The sequence below is a fragment of the Eriocheir sinensis genome, chromosome 4 (assembly GCF_024679095.1).
Source record: "Eriocheir sinensis breed Jianghai 21 chromosome 4, ASM2467909v1, whole genome shotgun sequence".
Classification (NCBI taxonomy): Eukaryota; Metazoa; Arthropoda; class Malacostraca; order Decapoda; family Varunidae; genus Eriocheir; species Eriocheir sinensis.
Window position 1 is genome coordinate 22,506,549 of NC_066512.1, and position 16,166 is coordinate 22,522,714.

General features: G+C 41.6%; 1 protein-coding gene across 5 annotated transcripts in view; it reads right to left on the reverse strand.

Moving 5' to 3' along the window:
* Positions 1-16,166, reverse strand: part of LOC127009952 (G-protein coupled receptor moody-like) — a 204,967-nt gene that overhangs the window by 90,253 nt on the left and 98,548 nt on the right. The window contains exon 1 of one of the 5 annotated variants that reach the window (XM_050883525.1): positions 537-728. The exons of the other annotated variants lie outside the window; for them this stretch is intronic. The gene's annotated coding sequence lies outside the window, so the exon portion shown is untranslated. Of the gene's footprint in view, positions 1-536; positions 729-16,166 lie in introns of those variants that run through there. 5 annotated transcript variants of the gene reach the window in all.

Here is a 16,166-nt window from a genome sequence, read left to right on the forward strand (position 1 = left end):
CATAATCATGACACCATTGTAATATTTGAAGTCATAATTTATTCATGGCAATATTTGTAATCTTATTTTATTTACTTGTTCACTCTTATATGCACGTTTATTTCAGTGTTGTATTTATGGTTAATCAATTTATTTAAAACTCAGTTACTTTTTAAGCCACACCAGTGCAAAAGAGTGGCTTAAAAAGTAACTGAGTTTTAAGTAGACTCGCTTTTTTTCATATTTGTTTCCTTTTTTTTATGCCTTTGAACTGACTCCTTTGCTGCAAGAATAAAAAAAAAAGGACTAACCAAAAGTACAACAGTGATGTAGAAGTGCATCAGAGTGTATAGATATATAAACTAAGACTACAAATAATACCATGAATAAAAGAAGATCACAAATATTACAATCATGGCTTAAAAATAAAGAAAAAATAAACGTGTATGAAGCAGAAAAAAATAACTCTATAAACCACAAAAGACTAAAAGCGCAACAATGATCTAACATGCAATTACCACAAAGCACAAGAACAATAACCAACAATCTTCCCTTACCATACAGTAGAAGCACCACGTACCACAACCTCACAACACACCAACAACTTCATATATTCTGAGACTCAACACTTATATCCCCTCTCTCACTTCTCCCCTTCTGTCCCTGCTCTGATCTCCTTCACCTCGCCACCTGTACAGCGTCTTCCGCACAGCCAACACTTCCAGAGCCCGGCGACAACAGAAGAGGAGGAGGAGGTCGCCGGGAGGAGCAGGAGGAGGGGGCACTTGAGTAAACAGGATGTGGACGGCCAGGATGAGACTCAGATAGGGAGCGTAAACTGGGGTAATGGGGGTTGATAGTGGCGATAGGGGAATTCCCGAGGAGAGATACATAGAGTCGTATTTTGAGACATTTCGCCGCCCAAGAACACATATTTGACAAGGCTTTCGTAGGAGTTGTGGGCATTTCCAGGAGTAGTTTTATGACCCTGGTGTTAGTTTGACCCTTCTTCTGTACCATGAACCTAAGGAAGCACACATTTGACAAGGTTTTCTTAGGAGTTTAGGGCATTTCCTGGAGTAGTTTTGTAGTTTTATGACACTGGTGGTAGTTTGACCCTTCTTCTGTACCATGAACCTAAGGAAACACATATTTGACAAGGCTTTCTTAGGAGTTGTGGGCATTTCCAGGAGTAGTTTTATGACCCTGGTGTTAGTTTGACCCTTCTTCTGTACCATGAACCTAAGGAAGCACACATTTGACAAGGCTTTCTTAGGAGTTTAGGGCATTTCCTGGAGTAGTTTTGTAGTTTTATGACACTGGTGGTAGTTTGACTCTTCTTCTGTACCATGAACCTAAGGAGGCACATATTTGACAAGGCTTTCTTAGGAGTTGTGGGCATTTCCAGGAGTAGTTTTATGACCCTGGTGTTAGTCTGACCCTTCTTCTGTACCATGAACCTAAGGAAACACATATTTGACAAGGCTTTCGTAGGAGTTGTGGGCATTTCCAGGAGTAGTTATATGACCCTGGTGTTAGTTTGACCCTTCTTCTGTACCATGAACCTAAGGAAGCACACATTTGACAAGGCTTTCGTAGGAGTTGTGGGCATTTCCAGGAGTAGTTTTATGACCCTGGTGTTAGTTTGACCCTTCTTCTGTACCATGAACCTGAAGAAACACTCATTAGAACCAGACTGACCCCGTCTTTAACCCTTAGAAATTGTTAATGTGAGAAGCGATAGTGTGTTATCATGCCAACCTATGATAGAGTGTGTATATGATGAAGAGGAGAAAGGAATAAAGGAAATGTGAAGGGGAGACACTGGCGGAGTAATAAAGAGGGAGTAAAGGAAATTAAATGAAATGAAAGGAAAGGAAAGGAATGAAAGAGAAGGCAAGGGAAGGAATGAAAAGGAGAGAGGAGTAGAGGAAATGTGAAGGGGAGACACTGGCGGAGTAATAAAGAGGGAGTAAATGAAATGAAATGAAATGAAATGAAATGAAAGGAATGGAAGAGAAGGTAAGGGAAGGGAAGGGAAGGGAAGGGAAGGGAATGAAAGAGAAGGAAAGGGAAGAAAAGGGAAGGGAAGGGAAGGGAAGGGAAGGGAAGGGAAGGGAATGAAAGAGAAGGGAATGGGAGGGAAGGGAAGGGAAGGGAAGGGAAGGGAAGAGAAGGGAAGGGAAGGGAAGGGAATAGAACGGAAGGGAACAGAAGGGAAAGGAAGGGAAGGGAAGGGAAGGGAAGGCGAGAGGAGGGATGACATTGACGTAGTAAAAAATGTTACGTAATGTTATGCAATGTTATCGGGGAATTCAAAGGCCAAAGAAATGAGGAAAAGAAGAACAAGAGAAAGAAAAAAACAGGTATATGAGGTGGGGAATCTTTAGGTAGACAAACAGAATATAATTATGATGAAGAAGAGAAAAGGAGAGAAAAGATGAAAAGGAAAAGATAGACACAGATAGTTATAAAGTTTCCTTAGATTATCAGGAAATTAACAGGACAAAAAAGATAGGGAAAAAAAACAAAACAAAATAACAGATACAGAAGAGGTGTTCTGACCCACAGTATTACAACGTTAAGATAAGAATAGGACATGGGAGATAAAGGGAGGATAAACAGGATATGAAAAGGTCGGATAGAAGAGAGAGATAAGAGAAAGAAACGCAGGAGAAAATGAGAGAAAGAGAGAAAGAAAATGAAAAAGAAAAGGGTGAATAGGAGAGAAAGAAACGCAGGAAAAAGGGTAGATAAGAGAAAACGGGAAAGAAAAGTAAGAGGAAAAGGTGGATAGAAGAGAGAGGGAATGAAAAGTAAGAAAAAGGAGTGGATAGAAGAGAGAAGGAAAGAAAAAAGAGCAGAAAAAGAGTGGATAGGAGAGAGAAGGAAAGAATTAGGAAGAGAAAAGAAAAGGGTGGATAGGAGAGAGAAGGAAAGAAATAGAAGAGAAAAGGTTGGATAGAAGAGAGAAGGAAAGAAAGAAGAGCAGAAAAAGGAGTGGATAGAAGAGAGAAGGAAAGAAATAGTAGAGAAAAGGTTGGATAGAAGAGAGAAGGAAAGAAAAAAGAGCAGAAAAAGAGTGGATAGGAGAGAGAAGGAAAGAAATAGAAGAGAAAAAGGTGGATAGAAGAGAAAGAAGAGCAAGAAAAAGGGTGGATAGGAGAGAGAGGGGAAGAATTACAAGAGGAAAGGATGGATAGAAAACAGAGGGAAAGAAAAGTAAGAAAATGAGTGGATAGGAGAGAGAAGGAAAGAAACAGAAGAGAAGAGGATAGATAGGAGAGAGAAGGAAAAAAAAAACAAGAGAAAAGGATGAATAGGAAAAAGAAAAAATCGTAATGCAAACGGGTAAATAGGAAAGAGAAGGAAAGGAATGGAAGGGAAAGGGGTGGATAGAGGAGAGAGAAAGACACGCAAGGCAAAAAGGTGTATAGGAGAGAGAAAGAAAAAAAATACAAGAGAAAAGAAAGAATAGGAAAAAGAGAAAGGAACGCAGAAGGGAAAAGGAGCATAGAGAGCCATTGCCGAATTTCCTGACCCATTTCCACAAGGTCAGGGTAAGAAAAGGGCGGAAAAGTGTGAGGACAAGAGGGAACAAAATAAACACAGGTAATTCCGTCGTTTTTCTCGCCTATTATCTCAAGGCAGCGTATGAAAAGGAGGAGGAACGGACAGGTAGGAGGGGAAATAATACACATAAGAAGTCCTGGTGTTCCCTTGCCTGTAATTTCAAGGTTGCGTGAGAAAGGAAAAGAGGAAAGAAAAGTAATTGAAAGGAAAAGAGAGGAAAGAAGAGGAGGGGAAAAAAGGAGAGGAGAGGAGAGGAAAGGGAGAAGAAAAGGAAGGGAAAGGAAGAGAAAGGAAAGGAAGGGCAGGGAAGGGAAGGGAAGGGAAATGAGAGGAGAGGAAAGGAAAGGAAAATAAAGGAAAGGAGAGAAAAGGAAGGGAAAAGAAGGGAAGGAAACCAAAGAAGAGCAAAAGAAAGCAAGGAGAAGACAGGAAACTAAAGGAAACGAAAGAAAATGAAAGGAAAAGAAAGGAAAGAAGAGGAAAGGAAAGGAAAGGAAAAAAAAGGAGAGAGGGAAAGGAAGAGAAAGGAAAGGAAAGAAGAATAAAGAAAAAGGAGAGAAAAGGAAAGGAGAGAAAGGAAAGAAAGGGAAAGAAAAGCAAAGAAAAGGAAATTAAAGAAAACGAAAAGAAAACGAAAGAAAAGGATACGAAAAAGATACGAAAACAAACGCATACGATATTTCAATGTTTTCATTCATATAAACTCGAACTAGAATAAGAACAGATAAGGGAAAGTAAAGACAAGCAGGGAAAACATGCTAGTGGGGGACTGATATTTTCCTTGCCCACAATCTCGAGGGAAAGTAAAGCCAGGAAAGGGATAGGAAATGACAGGCAGGAAAACATATAAACACTGTGATGTTTTCCTTGGCCATCACTAACTAGAAGGTCAAGCTAAAATATGACTAATGGAAGAAAGAAAAAGGAAGGAAGAGAGAAAAGAAAGAAAAGAAAGAAAGAGAAAGAAAAAACAAAACGAAGATAAACAAACAGAAAAAGAAATAAGAGAGAGAAAGAAAGAAAGAAAGAAAGAAAGATAGAGAAAAATGCCCATCACCACAAGAATATAATAAGTGATGAATGATAGATATGAAAGATAGGAAAAAAAGAAAAAAAGAAAATCACTCATCACAAAAATAGTTAAAAAAAATACAGATGAAAGAAAGAAAACGATAGAAAAAGAAAGTAAGAATGAAAAATAGAAGGAAAGAAAGAAAAAGAAAGAAAAAGTCAAAGGAATATCACCCATCACAAGGAGAAAGAAAAAAAGATATGAAAAAAATAAAAAGAAAAAAGAAAAGATAGAAAAGAAAAAGAACGAAAAAAAAAATCACTCAGCACCACAAGGCGAGATTAAAAATGGAACAGACGAAAGAAAAGAAAGAAAGAAGAGAAGAAAGAAAGAAAGAAAGAAAGAAAGAAAGAAAGAAAGAAAAGAAAGAAAGGCGTGAGAGAGGAACAACACAACAGGTCCTTCACGCATCCCACGCACGCAAAAAAAGATTAACTTGACTTACATTTCTTTTTATAGTCTGTTTGTTTGCCTGTGTGTGTGTGTGTGTGTGTGTGTGTGTGTGTGTGTGTGTGTGTGTGTGTGTGTGTGTGTGTGTGTGTGTGTGTGTGTGTGTGTGTGTGTGTGTGTGTGTGTGTGTGTGTGTGTGTGTGTGTTATTACTCTCTTTTATCATCAATGTATATTCTTATGTTTCTCTTTCTTTTTACTATAACTTACTGCCCTCCTTCCTTCTTTCCTTTCTTTTTCTCTCTCCTTATCTATCTATCTATCTATCTATCTATCTATCTATTTCTTATTTTCCTTCCATGCTTCCTTTCAATCTATTTTTCTGCCTCTTCTCTGTTTTATTACCCTATCTTCTTGAGTCTGTTTTCCTCCTCCTCCTCCTCCTCCTCCTCCTCCTCCTCCTCCTCCTCCTAAAGCTTTTGTTCTCTTCTGTAATTCACTTATTCCTGTCTTGTTTCATTTCTTTTTTTTATTTACTCCCTTGCTTCCTTCAGGCGTCTGCAGCTGACCCACTTTGTTTTTCATTATTTGTTTTTCTCAGTCCTTGTGTCTTTTCATTTCGTCGTTCCTGTGTCTGTCTGTCTGTCTGTCTGTCTGTTATTTGCACACACTCATTTCCCGAACACGATGGTCATTTTTCTTTTTTTGTGAGTGTGTTTTTTCGATGTCTGCCTTCCCATAAATTTCTCCTTTGAACGTTTTTTACGAGACCCAATCAAAGTAATTCAAACATATATTTCACGTTTTTTTTTTCTTTTTCATTAACGCAGGAAAATCACTCTCTCCCTCTCCCTCTCTCTCTCTCTCTCTCTCTCTCTCTCTCTCTCCAGTGCCCTTCGGAGTCTCTGCAGATCCGTCAAGGTTGAGGAAACAAACACCTCGAAGGCCTGCAGAGAGGAGGAAGGGAGGAGAGAGGAAGGGAGAGGAAGGGAGGAGAAAGGAAGGGAGAGGAAGAGAGGGAGGAAGGAAGGAGAAGGGGTATGGGGTATGGAAAGGGAAGAGACGGGAGAGATATGGAAGCGAGAGGGGGTTGAGGGAGATGGGGGGAAGGGGGGAGAGGAAGGGTAGGAAAAAGGAGTGAGAGGAAGAGAATATGAGAAGATGAAGGTGAAGAGGAGCGATGATGATGTGCGTAAAAGGGAAAGGTTGTCGTGAGAGAGATGTGTGAGGGGCAGGAACAGGTGTGGAGGTGAGGACAGGTAAAGACGAAGATAACAAGAGGAGATGAATATGAGAAGGTGAAGAGAAGATGTGATGAAGATGTGTAGAAGGGAAGGTAAGTGAAGGTGAGTGAAAGTGAGGGACAGGTGTGAAAGTGAGTACAGGTAAGGACGAAGATAGCAAGAGGAGATGAATATGATAAGCTGAAGAGAAGATGTGATTAAGACGTGAAGAAGGAAAGGTAAGTGAAGGTGAGTGAAGGTGAGGAAGAGGTGTGAAAGTGAGAACTGGTAAGGACGAAGATAGCAAGAGGAGGAAAAGATGAGAAGGTGAAGAGAAGATGTGATGAAAACGTATAGAAGGAAAGGATAGTGAAGGTGAGTGAAGGTGAGGAAGAGGTGTGGGAAGGTGTACGAAGGTGAGGAGGTGGTGTGAAGGTGAGGACAGGTAAGGACGAAGATAACAAGAGAGAGAGAATATGATAAGGTGGAGAGAAGATGTGAGGAATGAAAATCTATAAGGAAAGTGTGTGCGAAGGTGATTTTAAACGGACGTAGAATGGAAAAAGGAGTGACATAACGGGTTGAAAGGGAAACTATACGAAGATGTGATGGAAAGGCGACGGAAACTAATGGAAACGAATGGTATGGACTTTACGAGAGACAATGTTGGTGTAAATGGGGAGTAGGCGAGTGATTTATTGGGATTGAAATAAATGGAAACTGTTGAAAGGGAGTGATGAAAATTTGAAGGAAAGTAATGGAAACGAATAGCGTGAAGTTACCGAGTGCCGAAATGGTTTAACCCGGTAGCTGCTGGGGTCGTGTTTCTTAGGTTAGGTTAGGTTAGGTTAGGTTAAAGGTCCCTCTAAGCAAAATAATGAGAAAGAATCATCACTCACGCAAATCATTTCATAATATATATCAACGCATTTGTGATCAGTTTATGCATCATCTATCTTGGGAGGTTTATATCATGGCAGAAACTTTGCCCATCGATGGTACACGGTAAAGCCACAAATTTGGCCCGTCGATGGTACACGGTAAAGCCACAAATTTGGCCCGTCGATGGTACACGGTAAAGCCACAAATTTGGCCCGTCGCTGCTATTGGGTTAAAATGAAACGAGAAGTAATTGAAGTTGTTGGAAAATATATGAAGGAGAAACAGAGAAGGTGATATGCAAATTTGGCCCGTCGATGGTACACGGTAAAGCCACAAATTTGGCCCGTCGATGGTACACGGTAAAGCCACAAATTTGCCCCATCGATGGTACACGGTCAAGCCACAAATTTGGCCCATCGATGGTACACGGTAAAGCCACAAATTTGGCCCGTCGATGGTACACGGTAAAGCCACAAATTTGGCCCGTCGATGGTACACGGTAAAGCCACAAATTTGGCCCATCGATGGTACACGGTAAAGCCACAAATTTGGCCCGTCGATGGTACACGGTAAAGCCACAAATTTGGCCCATCGATGGTACACGGTAAAGCCACAAATTTGGCCCGTCGCCGCTATCGGGTTAAAATGAAACGAGAAGTAATTGAAGTTGTTGGAAAATATACGAAGGAGAGACAGAGAAGGTGATATGTAGAAATTAATGCTTACGAACGGTCTGGACTTTGAGCGATGGAAACTAATGGAAAAACAAATGGTGTGGAATTTAAGAGAGTTTTAATAGCAAGTTTTTTTTATTACAGCAAAGGAGACACCTCAAGAGCACAAAAAAAAGGAAACAACAATAAAAAAAAGCCCGCTACTCGCTGCTCCTACAAAAAAAATCAAAAGAGGTGGCCGAAAGAGAGGTAAATTTCGGGGGGAGATAGATAGATAGATAGATAGTGGTGTTCATATGGGAGAAAAGTGATGTTAGGAGGAAGTTGTCATACGAAGTCGAAGATATGAGATGCTGGCAATGGTACGTAACGAAGAAAAACTGGACTTGAGTTTTAATAGCAAGTTAATGGATAGATAGATAGACAGATAGAAAGTGGTGTTCATATGGGAGAAAAGTGATGTTAGGAGGAAGATGCCATATATAGTCGAAGATATGAGATGCTGGCGATGGTACGTAACGAAGAAAACGAATGAATGGTGAGGATAACTAATGAAAACGGATGACTTGAGCTTTAATGGGTTGGCAAATGGAGGTAAGTGGAGAGAAAACTACTGTAAGGAGGTTGTAATATACGATGTCATACGGGAGCGAAGGTACTTATGGGAAACGAATTAATGGGAAGGATAAATCTTAACCTAATGGCAGTAAGAAGAAGAGGAGGAAGAGGTAGGAAGGGAAGAAGTAAATAGGAAGTAGGGAGCTGGAGTAGGGGAAGAGGAGGAGATAGGATGAAGGTATTAAAGAGGAGGTAAGTAGGAAGAGGTAGGAAGGAGGAGGAGGAGGAGGAGGAGGAGGTAGGAAGGAGGAAGTAAATAGGAAGTAGGGAGCAGGAGGTCGGGAAGAGGAGGAGATAGGAAGAAAGTATAACAGAGGAGGTAAGTAGGTAGGAGGAGGTAGGAAGGGGGAGGAGAAGGAGGAGATAGGAGGGAGTAGGAAGAAGGAGGTAGATAAGCTATAAGGAGGAAGGAAGGAAAAGGTAGATAGGTAGAAGACGAGGAGATATATAGGAAGAAGGAGATAAGAAGTAGGAGGTAGACAGGCAGAAGGAGGTAGGGAAGAGAAGGTAGGAAGGAAAGAAGGTAGGTAGGTAGGGAGGGAGGGAGGAAGTACGAAGGTAGAAAGGGAGGAGAAGGTAAATCTAGGTGTTGCAGTGATGAAGGTAGCTAAGTGGAAGGTAAGGGAAGAGGGGGGGAGGGGGGGGAGGCAACGGATGGGAAGGAGAGTGGAGAGAAAGGTGAAGGGAAGGGAAGTGGAAGGTGAGGGAAGAGGGTGTGATGGGAAGGAGAGGGAGGAGGAGGGAGGAAAGGTAATGTATGGTAAGGAGAGTGGAGAGAAAAGTGAAAGGAAGGTAAATGGAAGGTAAGGGAAGAGGGTGTGATGGGAAGGAGAGGGGAGGAGGAGGAGGGAGTAATGGATGGGAAGGAGAGTGGAGAGAAAAGTGGAAGGAAGGGACGTGGGAAGGAGGGGTAGAGGGGATGGGGGTGAATGAAGGGGAAGGAGGGAGAGAGGGAGGAAAGTGCGTAATGGATGAGAGTGAGAGTGGAGGAAAAAAGGTGGAAGGAAGGTATGAGTGGGATGTATGGGATAGGTGTGAAGGAGTGGAGGTGAGGCGTGGGAGAGAGAAAGAGAGAAAAAAAACAGGTGAAAAGTATAGAAGGATGATAGAGGAGAAAGGGAAAAAAATGAAGCGTGTAGGAAAAGGAGAGAAAAAAAGGAAGTTGGGTGTGTACTTCAGAAAGAGAAGAGAAGGAAGAAAATGAGAAAAAAAAGGTGATACGTGTAGGAGAATGAGAGAGAAGGAGAAAGGGGAAAAAATGAGGCGAGTAGGAAATAGAGAGAAAAAAATGAGTTAGGTGTGTACTACAGAAAGAGAAGAAAAGGAAGAGAATGAGAGAAAAAACAGGAGATACGTGTAGAAGAATGATAGAGAGAAGGAGAAAGGAAAATAAAATGTGAAGAGTGTAGGAAAAGGGGAAAAAATGAGTTAGGTGTGTACTGCAGAAAGAGAAGAACTGGAAGAGAATGAGAGAAAAAACAGGAGATACGTGTGAAATGAATGGAGAAAGAGAGAAAGAAAAAGGAAAATGAAAAATAAAGAAGAAAGGGGGAAAATGAGTTAGGTGTGTACTGCAGAAAGAGAAGAAAAGGAAGAGAGAAAGAGAGATAAAAAAACAGAGGATGGGGATAAGTAAGGTAAGGTCTGGTGGTCTACTAATGCAAGTGTATGGGCTGGTGGGGGTAAATTAGAGGTTACTGAGAGCTGTGTGTATCTGAGCAGGGTGGGAAAGTAGTGAAAAATAGAAATAGGTTGCAAAAAAGAGAGAGAGAGAGAGAGAGAGAGAGAGAGAGAGAGAGAGAGAGAGAGAGAGAGAGAGAGAGAGAGAGAGAGAATGGGAAAATTAAAGAGGAAGATGGTGGGTATAGTTTGTATCTGAGGTGGGTGGGAAAGTAGTAAAAAAAATAGAAATGGGTTGAAAAAAGGAGTAAAGAGAGAGAGAATGGGAAAAATTAGTGATGTCAAGCTTAGTCTACTGCAAGTGTGTGTCCTGCCTACGACTTAAACGCTTTCAAGAGGAGAGTATCAAGCCGCCTCTCATTTTGGCTACTCTTAATATCGACTTTTTTTTTTACAGGATCAGGGCCAGTGTTTTTTTTTTTTTCATTTATTTTTGTATCATTCATTTGTATTATTCCTTATTTATTTATTGTTTTCATGCTGGGGGTTTTTTATATGACTTTACTTTACTTTATTTTAGTTATAGTGTTTTTGCCTTTGAGTTCCCCCTTAACTGTAAATAATAATAATAATAATAATAATAATAATAATAATAATAATAATAATGTAGGGGAAGGTAAGGTGGGTAGCTAAGTAAGTAAGTAAAGAAGGGAAAATGAAGTGCATGGTCGGACTAATAACCGCTTAGCGTGTACAGAGCAGGTGTGGGCACAGGTAAATACAGTAACGAGGAGACAGGTAAAGGTGTTGAAATAGAGAGAGGAGTTAAAAGGCCACTAAACGAAAAGCCTAAGTGGAGCGAAAGTGGAAGAAGGGAGGGAGTAAAGTGTTGTATGAAAAAGGAGGTCACCGAGGAAAAAAAATATGAAGAAAATAAAGTGAAGGTAAGAATGTTGTGAAGGAGAGGGAGAGCGTGAGAGAGGAAGAGGGTAGGAGGAGGGAAGGAAGGAGGAGGGAAGGAGGAAGGGGAAACTGTGAAGGAGAGTGAGTGCATGAGAGAGAGAGAGAGAGAGAGAGAGAGAGAGAGAGAGAGAGAGAGAGAGAGAGAGAGAGAGAGAGAGAGAGAAGGGAGGAGTGAAGAAGAGGAAGGAGAGGGGAAACTGTAAAGGAAAGGAGGAAGAGAAGAAAGTGAAACTGGAAGAGAATGGGAGAAGAAAAAAGTGAAAGGGAAGGACTTGAGCGGAGGAGAGGAAGAGGGAAGTGGTAGGGACGGGAGGAGAAGATGATAGGGAAGAAGGAATAAAGAAGAAGAGGAGGAGAAGAGTGAAGGAGAAGAGAATGGACGGGTCGGGAGGGATGGGAAGGGAAGAGGAGAAAGAATGAGGAAGAGGAGTGGTGGGAAGAGGTGAGTAGACGGGAGGGAAAGGCAAACAGATGAGAAAAAGGAGGGGAAAGGAAAAAAAAGAAAGCGAGTGGACGGGATAGGAAGGTGAAGGAAGGGCAAGGAGAAAGAATGAGGAGAAGGAGAGGGAAGAAGTGGACAGGAGGAAGAGGAAGAGGAGGAAGAGGAAGGGGAGGATGTAAGTGGAAGGAAGGGGAATGGAGGAAAGGGGCAGGAGGCAGTACGGACGCTATCAGGAAACAGAGGTGAGTCTTACGTAGATGATCACCGGTAATTAAGCGAGCGACGAGGCAGGCTGTGGAGCGCGGCGGGAAAGGTAGTCTGATGGAGGGCTCGCCGAGGGAATGGATAAGGGGGGGGGAGGGAGGAGGTGAAGAAGGGGTGAGAAAGAGGTGAAAGGGGTGGGTGGGTGGGTGATCTGCGGTGTGTGCTGACAAGGGAGGATGTGAAAGGGTGTGGAAATATAAACAAGGAATAAGGAGATAGGAAAGGATGTGGAGGAGGATATGAAGGAAGAAGAAGAAGAAGAAGAAGAAGAAGAAGAAGAAGAAGAAGAAGAAAAACAACAACAACAACAACAACAACAACGACAACAAAAAATAAGAGAATAGAAGAAAGAGAGGGAGGAGGAGGAAGAGGAAGAGTAGCAGGAGGAGGAGGAGGAGGAGGAGGAGGAGGAAGAGGAGGAGGAGGAGAAGACCACATCTGAAATTGACGTCTTAATGAGTCGTTCATCATTCGAACAATACCGTATTGGTCTCTCTCTCTCTCTCTCTGTTTCTATTTTTTTTCTTACCCGCCTCCTTCTCCTGTCCCTCCTCTCATCAATCTTCTCTTCTCTCCCTCTTTTATATTTTCCTATTCCATTCCTTCCTTTCCTTTTATTGAGCTGTTTCTTTTCTTCCTTCCTCTTTTTACTAACCTTCTCCTTCCTCCTATCCTCTCATCAATCATCTAATCCCTCCCTCCTTCCCTTTTATCTTTTCTCCATTCTTTCCCTTCCTTCCCTCCTTCCTTGACCTGTCCTTCGTTTTTTACCGTTTCTCGAATTCCCTTCCTTCTTCCCCCTTCCTCCCTCTTTTATCAGCCCCTATTCCTTCCCTTCCATGCTTTCTTTCCTGATTATATTTCTTTATTATTTCCCAGATTTCCTCTCTTCCCTTCCTTCTTCCCCCTTCCTCTTTTGTCTGTCCCTATTCCTTCCCTTCCTTATTCCCCTTCCTCTTCCATCCATTCCCATTCCTTCCCTTCCATCCTTCCTTTCCTGACCTTCTTTCCTTCTTCCTACGTTCCTGTATTTCCAAGTCTCTTTCCTTTTCCTTCACTTCCTTTCAAGACTCCTTCTCTCCCTCGTTAATTTTCTCTCCCTTTCTCCTCTGCCCTGCTTTTACTCTCATTCCTTTCCTTCCCTTTCTCTCCCCCCGTCTCTTCCGCAACTGTATTTCTTCCTTTCTTTCTCTCCCTCTTCTTTGTCCAACTTCTCCTTTTGTTCTTCCTCCTCCTTTTCTTTTCGGCTAATATATTTATTCTTTCTTCTGAAGTCATACGTTCTGTCTTTCTTTCCCTTGTTTCCTGTCTTCCATCTCCTCTCCTTTATCAAGCTATTCATTCTTCCAGTCTTAGTCGCATCTCCCTTCCCCTTCCTTTCTGTCTATCTCTCTGTTCCTGTTTCGAGTCCTCTGTTTCCTCTGTTTCTCTTCTCTGTTTCTCTGTCTCTCTACGTCTTCTTCTTCTCAGCCTTCCTGCCTTGATGTCTGTCCTTGTCTCTCTCTCTCTCTCTCTCTCTCTCTGGTTCCTCTTTTATCTCTTTCATTTCTTCGTCTTTCTCTCTTCCTTCCTTTCTTCCTTGACGCCTGTTCCTGTTTCGTCCACTCCGGGTCTTCATTTCACTTCTTCCTCCTCCTCCTCCTCTCCTTTCCTTGCTTTCCTTTCCTCTTTTCCCTTCCACTTCCTCTCCATGTCTTCCTCGTTTCCTCTTTCATGTTGCCTGTTCCTGTCTTCGCTTACTCCTGCTTCCTCTTTTCAGTTCTTCCTCCATTAGTCTTCCTCTTTTCCTTCCTTGCTGTCTGTTCCTATTTCACGCTTCCTACGCCTGCTCTTTTCTCTTCGTTTCCCTCTTTAAATCCTTCTCTAACTCTTCTTTTCTTAATGTGTTTTTTGTTCCCCTTTTCTCTCCTTTTTTCTGTTCATTTTCCTTTTTTTCCTTCTCTTCTTTCTGTCTGCTTCTATTTTTCTACCTCCCGCTTTTCTTATTAGTTATCCTTCCTTTTTCTCTCCTTTCCTTTCTCTCTATCCCTCTTTCCATCCCTTCCCCGTTCTTCTTCTTCTCTCTTCTTTCCCCTTTCAAAGTTATCCTCTCTTCCTCTCTTTCTGTCTCCTCCTATTTTTCTACCTCGCGCTTCTCTTATCAGTTATTCTTCCTTTTTCTCTCCTTTCCTTTCTCTCTATTCCTCTTTAGATCCTTTTCCCGTTTTTCTTTTCTCTTTTACCCCTTTCAAAGTTATCCTCTCTTCCTCTCTTTCTGTCTCCTCCTATTTTTCTCCCTCCCGCTTTTCTTATTGATATTCTTCCTTTTTCTCTCCTTACTCTCTATTCCTCTTTCGATCCCTTTCCCGTTCTTCTTCTAACTTCTTTTTCCTCTATCGTCATCTTCTTCTCCTCTTCCTTCCTTGTCGTCTGCTCCTCTTTCGCTTAGTTCTCTTTTTGGCCACTCCTCTGTATACTCTATTCAGGAGCAGTAAGTAGCGGGCTTTTTTTTTTCATTATTGTTTTCTTTTTTTTGTTACGCCCTCTAACTGTCTCCTCTGCTGTAAAAAAAAAAAAAAAAAAAAAAAAAAAAACATCGGCTCCGCTTCTCTTATTAGTTGTTCTTCCTTTTTCTCTCCTCTCCTCACTCTCTATTCCTCTTTCGATTCCTTTCCCGTATCATCTTTTTCTCACTTCTTCCTCCTCTATTGTCTTCCTTCCTTGTCGTCTGCTCCTCTTTCGCTTACTTCGGCTTCTCTTCCCAATATTTTTCCCTCCCCAAGCATGTCACGTCTCCAGCCTGTCCATTCCCTGTCAAGCACACTCTTCACTAACGCCTACCGAGTGAAGAAGAAGGAAGGAAGGAAGGGAGAGGCAGAGTGAAGGTTCCATTGTCCTGCTGAAGCCCTTTGATATCACGTTAGGAAAGGTGGGATAAGTTTGGAGTCAGTTATTTTAGTCGGTTTGTGTTTGTGTTTGTGTGTGTGTGTGTGTGTGTGTGTGTGTGTGTGTGTGTGTGTGTGTGTGTGTGTGTGTGTGTGTGTGTGTGTGTGTGAGAGAGAGAGAGAGAGAGAGAGAGAGAGAGAGAGAGAGAGAGAGAGAGAGAGAGAGAGAGTTACACAGGTGAGCTACAGGTGACGTAAAGGCCCATTGGCGCGCCGCTGTACACACAAACACACACACACACACACACACACACACACACACACACACACACACACACTCTCTCTCTCTCTCTCTCTCTCTCTCTCTCTTGTTTATGTGCTTCAAGGTCGTGAGTGTTTGAAAAAAAAAAACGAAAAAAAATAACAGGTGAAACACGACTTGAATTCCGCTTCGTGTTCTGTTTTCTGCCGTGTGTGTGTGTGTGTGTGTGTGTGTGTGTGTGTGTGTGTGTGTGTGTGTGTGTGTGTGTGTGTGTGTGTGTGTGTGTGTGTGTGTGTGTGTGTGTGTGTGTGTGTGTCTGTTTGTGTGATTGAATTTTTGTCTGTCTGTTTGTCTGTGTCTGTCTATCTGTGTGTATATGCTTTTCTATGTCTGTTTTTATGTCTGTCTGTCTCTTTTTGTGTCGTTTCTTTGTCTGTTACCCTGTTTGTCTGTGAGAGCATCCACGCGTTAGTCTGTTTGTTTTCCATTGTCTGTGAACGTCTGGCCTCGGGAGATAAGGGCAGCAGGGTGACGGGAAACGTTCTGACCCCAAATGCCTGAATACCTGCACACACGGACCCTGAGAATCTGCTACGAGGAAATGTACGAGAAAGACGAGAAAAGGCGCGGCAGCAGAAATAGAAGAGAAAAAGAATAGAAAAAAATATGTACAGAAGAACAGAAAAAAATATGTACAGAATGCGTTTGGACAGCGGTAGAAGATGATGAAGGGAAGAACAGAGATAAAAAAATGTGAGAAACGAGAAGAAGAAGGAAGAAAAATAGAATAGAAAAATAATAGAAAAAAAATATGTTCAGAAGAATAGAAAAAAATATGTACAGAATGCGTTTGGACAGCGGTAGAAGATGATGAAGTGAAGAACAGAAATAAAAATGTGAGAAACGGGAAGAGGAAGGAAGAAAAGTAGAGTAAAAAAGAATAGAAAAAAAATATGTACAGAAGAATAGAAAAAAATATGTACAGAATGCGTTTGGACAGCGGTAGATGATGAAGTGAAGAACAGAAATAAAAATGTGAGAAACAGGAAAAGGAAGAAAAGTAGAATAAAAAAGAATAGAAAAAAAATATGTACAGAAGAATAAAGAAAAAAATATGTACAGAATGCGTTTGGACAGCGGTAGAAGATGATGAAGTGAAGAACAGAGATAAAAAAAAAAAGTGAGAAACGAGAAGAGGAAAGAAGAAAAATAGAATAGAAAAAGAATACAAAAAAAAATGTACAGAAGAATAAAGAAAAAATATGTACAGAATGCGTTTGGACAGCGGTAGAAGATGAAGTGAAGGACAGATAAAAAAAAAAAGTGAGAAACGAGAAGAGG